Raw genomic sequence first — 5,427 nt, forward strand, 5'->3', positions numbered from 1 at the left:
GGGGCATAGCGAGCAGATCGAGGGACGTGATCGTTCCCCTCTATTCGACATTGGTGAGGCCTCATCTGGAGTACTGTGTCCAGTTTTGGGCCCCACACTTCAAGAAGGATGTGGATAAATTGGAGAGAGTCCAGCGAAGGGCAACAAAAATGATTAGGGGTCTGGAACACATGAGTTATGAGGAGAGGCTGAGGGAGCTGGGATTGTTTAGCCTGCAGAAGAGAAGAATGAGGGGGGATTTGATAGCTGCTTTCAACTACCTGAAAGGGGGTTCCAAAGAGGATGGCTCTAGACTGTTCTCAATGGTATCAGATGACAGAACGAGGAGTAATGGTCTCAAGCTGCAGTGGGGGAGGTTTAGATTGGATATTAGGAAAAACTTTTTCACTAAGAGGGTGGTGAAACACTGGAATGCGTTACCTAGGGAGGTGGTAGAATCTCCTTCCTTAGAGGTTTTTAAGGTCAGGCTTGACAAAGCCCTGGCTGGGATGATTTAACTGGGAATTGGTCCTGCTTCGAGCAGGGGGTTGGACTAGATGACCTTCTGGGGTCCCTTCCAACCCTTATATTCTATGATTCTATGATTCTATGATTCTAAGAAGCTCAACACTTCACAGAATGCAGCCCTACATCTGTGTTGATTTCAAAGGAAAATGTTTCAAAGGCACGTAATGTGCATTTATTCTTTTCGATGAGTCTCAAGATTTGTCATGCCTCAAAGTAAACACCAATTTATGCTTCACTTTGGATTGGTAAATCTTGATTTTCACCTCAAGACAAGTCAAGGGCTAAATTCACCAATGGCATCTGAGTTGTCTTCTCTCATACAATGATGGGGAATTTCCCATATCTATAGACTACAGCCATTTAACACATAAATGAACTGGAGAACAGAAGTCTTGTGAGACTTGCTGAAGGTCAAATAAGAGGTCAGTGGGAAAAGCAGGAACCAAATCTAAGTATTCTGACTCCCTGTCACTTTCTCTAGCTGCTACATCCATTGCTTTTCCTCACATTTGTATTATACTTGTATATTGAAAATATGACATGGCTGAGATGCACCATGGCACATTCCAGCACTTTAACAAAATTATATTTGTTTTTGTCAGGATTCTGAGCAGAGTGTTGTTGCTGATTGGTCACTTTGATACTGCAAGTTCATAATAAACCTCGTGGAATTAAACAAGTATGAATAACATAATGCCCAATGCAGCATTGGATGCAACCTCAAGGAATGCTGAAGGAGCTCAGCTTCAGGATGACAACATGATGACTTCTCCAGACTGGAGCAGAGATGCCCAGGAAAATGATACTGCTCTGAAGGAAAAAGAGCAATCTGGCATGGCTGCTGGAGCCAGGGAGCCAAGACTGAGGGAGCCACTGGGGCAGATAACTAGCTGGAGTTCGCAGACTTTCCTCAGTAAGGAGAATGAGGACGAATCCTTAAAATATTCCAGATATAGATTAGGAGGGTCAGCTGACAGTGTACGGTCTCTTGCTTCTTCTGAGCCTTTTGACCCACTTGAAAGAAAGCCATTGAGATCTAGCCAGAGTGTGCTTTGGCACATTCCTCAAGCATAGCTCAAGGCAGCACATATGGAAGACATAAACCAACACCAGATACTACTCAGGACATTGTGGATGATATAAATAGGTGATGAAGTTGCTTTAAAAATATCTGTTCAGCTGATTAGTAATAATAATAATAATAATAGTCCAGGTGCTACTCACAGCATGGCTTCCAGAGACATTTACCCCCAGATACACACTGGACCAGCAAGTCAGGGTGAAGCTGCCTACTTAGAACATTCTCCAGATACTGCACCTTGTTCGCTTGCACCCTGCTCAAGGTCAGAGGGGCTTCCAGAAGATGGGATGCCAGATGGACAAGCACTCAGCTTGGCTAATCCGCAGAATTTGCTTGATTCGCCTGAAATGCTGATGTTGTCAGAGACAAACAGCAGCATCGCAATGCTCCTGTAATGGATCCTTTGCCGAAATGAGTCAGGAAAGTCCTGGCTTTATCCATGGGATTAAGGTGATTGCAGCATTGTCAAAGAGCGCATATGGCAGTGGCACATTATCAGCTGCAGACAGAGTGTCTGACACTCATAAGGTAAAAAGCATCTACGTATGTGAGAGTGCTGAGAAGCAGTGTGTTTTCTACTGAATACAGGAACATAGAAAACAAAGTAGGGTTTTCATGGTTTGGGGGACTAGAAGTGGAATATAATGCTTTCTTGTTAAAATTCAGATCACGTTGCTAGTGGGTGGAATTTCCAAAATCATCTCAAGGAGTTAAGTGAAGAGCTCCTGTTGAGTTTCAGTGGGAGTTGGGCCCCTAACTCCTTTGACACTTGAAAACCCCACCCAATGATTGAATGTTTTTTCACGTGACTATTCCGTGGCCTCTGTGGTCCCCGCTCCTTGTGCACAGGGGAGCTCAAGAAGCCAATAACAACTGGCATTGGTTGACTGTCACAGCTAAGAGGCCAAGAATTGAACTAACCTCTTGTACCTAGTGGTAAGGTGAAAGGTGATCTCACCCAAACAGCCTGGACCAAATTCACGGGGATAGTTGCATTCTGTGCTGTTCCCTCTCACGGGAATAGGCAAAGAACCTGAGACTCCAGCACTGCTATTTGTCAGCCCTAAATTCACATAAACATTTTAAAGTAATGGAACCATATATAAATCTTGCTATCACCTCCCCCTGCTGCCTCTGCCTAACTAGCTAAAATGGGTGTTTGTTTTTTTCTTATTTCTGGGTTTTTTTTATTTAAATGAATACATATATCCTCTTAAGTTGAGAAAATCCACTCATTAAAAACAAAAGGGAAGGGAAAAAACAGCTTCTGTTCATCTCCATTTCTAAAGCACACAGCAGGAGGGCTCGAAAGAGAGAATGGGCCTTTACAAAGAGCCCTGCTGTCTCCCACACCAGAAGTGAAGGAGGATGGAGGTTGGGAGTGTGCGGGGAAAGCCAAGGATAGGAGAGGCACAAGGACAAATGTGGGAGCAATACTCAACACACTTAGAACGAGGGGGAACAGGAGAGGGGAAAGCAGCTTTATAGTAGCTACTAATCATATTGCTGGGGTCAGGTAAGGCTGCGGAATTTTCTTTGGAGTTAATAGATGCTACATGGGGTAAAAATTGCAGATACTCTTGTTTAGGGCTATATGTGGAGTGGGTTTATTGTGTGGCTGTTGATGGGCATAAGGAAGGAGGAGCTGCTTTATAAAAGCAGTTCAGGGCTGCACTTGGGGTTAAGAAGCACTGCAGCATGTCTTCTTGTTCGGAGATCAAAGTAGGAATCAGGGCTTCTAATCTGCCAAGTCCTACTGCCTGCCTCATCATCCACCACCTGTGCAAAGTTGGGCTCAGGGAGAAAATTAAACCGACGCTGATCGTACCAAAACAAAGCAACGTCAATCTATTTTTTACTTGACTATTTTTAGCAATGCTTACGTTAGCATGTGGTAACTGGTAGATTTTAAAACAATACTGTTATCAAGGGGTACAATACCATTGACAACCAGCTTCGTTATAGTTATTAGTACATGAAAAAAGGAACAAAAAGAGTTACCTTCAGCTTCACTCTGGCAGGAAAAAGATAGTTTACTAAACAAAAAGAGGCAACAGTGGAAAAGAAATGCGGGGCCTGATTTTCTCATTTACACTAAGATTCCTTTACATTCGTCTGGCAGTGCAAAGGGGTCTTCAGATGTGCTTTATTTACATTCAAGGCTACTTCAAGCCTCAGTGTACGTGAGAATCAGGCCCCTAAATTTCAAGTTAAAGATTTATTGAGAGTAAGGCTGTCAAGTGATTAAAAAAATTCATCGTGATTATTTACGTGCCAGATGCGCTAAAGATTCATATGTCCCTTCATGCTTCAACCACCATTCCAGAGGATATGCATCCACGTTGACGACGGGCTCTGCTCGATAACAATCCAAAGCAGTGTGGACCAACGCATGTTCATTTTCATCATCTGAGTCAGATGCCACCAGCCGAAGGTTGATTTTCTTTTTTGGTAGTTCGGGTTCTGTAGCTTCCGCATCGGAGTGTTGCACTTTTAAGACTTCTGAAAAGTCATGCTCCCCACCTCATCCCTCTCAGATTTTGGAAGGCACTTCAGATTCTTAAATCTTGGGTCGAGTACTGTAGCTATCTTTAGAAATCTCACATTGGTACCTTCTTTGCGTTTTGTCAAATCTGCAGGAAAAGTGTTCTTAAAATGAGCAACATGTGCTGATTCATCGTCCAAGACTGCTATAACATGAAATATATGGCAGAATGAGGGTAAAACAGAGCAGGAGACATACAATTCTCCCCCAAGGAGTTCAGTCACAAATTTAATTAACACTTTATTTATTTATTTTAAACAAGCATCATTAATATGGAAGCATGTCCTCTGGAATGGTGGCCAAAGCATGAAGGAGCATATGAATGTTTAGCATATCTGGCACAAATACCTAGCAATGCGGTCTACAAAAGTCTCGTGCGAACTCCTGTTCTCACTTTGTGGTGACATTGTAAGTAAGAAGAGGGCAGCATAATTTCCTGTAAATATAAAGAAACTTGTTTGTCTTAGTGAGTGGTTGAACAAGAAGTAGAACTGAGTGGACTTGTAGGCTCTAAAGTTTTGAATTGTTTTGTTTTTGAGTGCAGTTATGTAACAAAAAAATCTACATTTATAATTTGCACTTTCACAATAAAGAGTCTGCACTACAGTACTTGTATGAGGTGAATTGAAAAATACTGTTTCTTTTGTTTATCACTTTTACAATGCAAATATTTGTAATAAAAACTATAAAGTGAGCAGTGTACATTGTATATTCTGTGTTGTAATTGAAATCCATATATTTGAAAATTTAGAAAAACATCCAAAAATATTTAATACATTTCAATTGGTATTCTATTGTTAAAGAATGTTATTAAAACTGATTAATCTCAATAATTTTTTTAATCGTGATTAATTTTTTTAAGTTAATTGCGTGAGTTAACTGCATTAATCAACAGCCCTAATTGAAAGTGATGGCAGGTATTGTAATTACCTGTGTACAATTAACTCAAAAGAAAACCAGTGGAGAGCACATACAACCCAGAGACATACTGTATATTAATAGAGTAAATTTGCCAAGCACCAAATGTTGCTGTTTCAGACAATACTGAACCTTTCACAATAGGCTGGATTTCCTATCATCCCAAACAATGTGGGCAGAAATTCTCCTATGCTGTAGGCTGACAATCACCCTGCACAGTGCCCTTTTAAATAGCTGGATAGTACACAAGTTAGGATTATAAATGTTGGAGCTGGCCAAAATTAAAAGTGGCTTTCACAGTTTAATGAGTCCTGCCCCTTCTCTGTACATTGAAGTGATGTTCTGAGCTGATCAGATTTTGCACGAAGCAAGTGTT

The sequence above is a fragment of the Caretta caretta genome, chromosome 1 (genome assembly GCF_965140235.1).
Source record: "Caretta caretta isolate rCarCar2 chromosome 1, rCarCar1.hap1, whole genome shotgun sequence".
Classification (NCBI taxonomy): Eukaryota; Metazoa; Chordata; order Testudines; family Cheloniidae; genus Caretta; species Caretta caretta.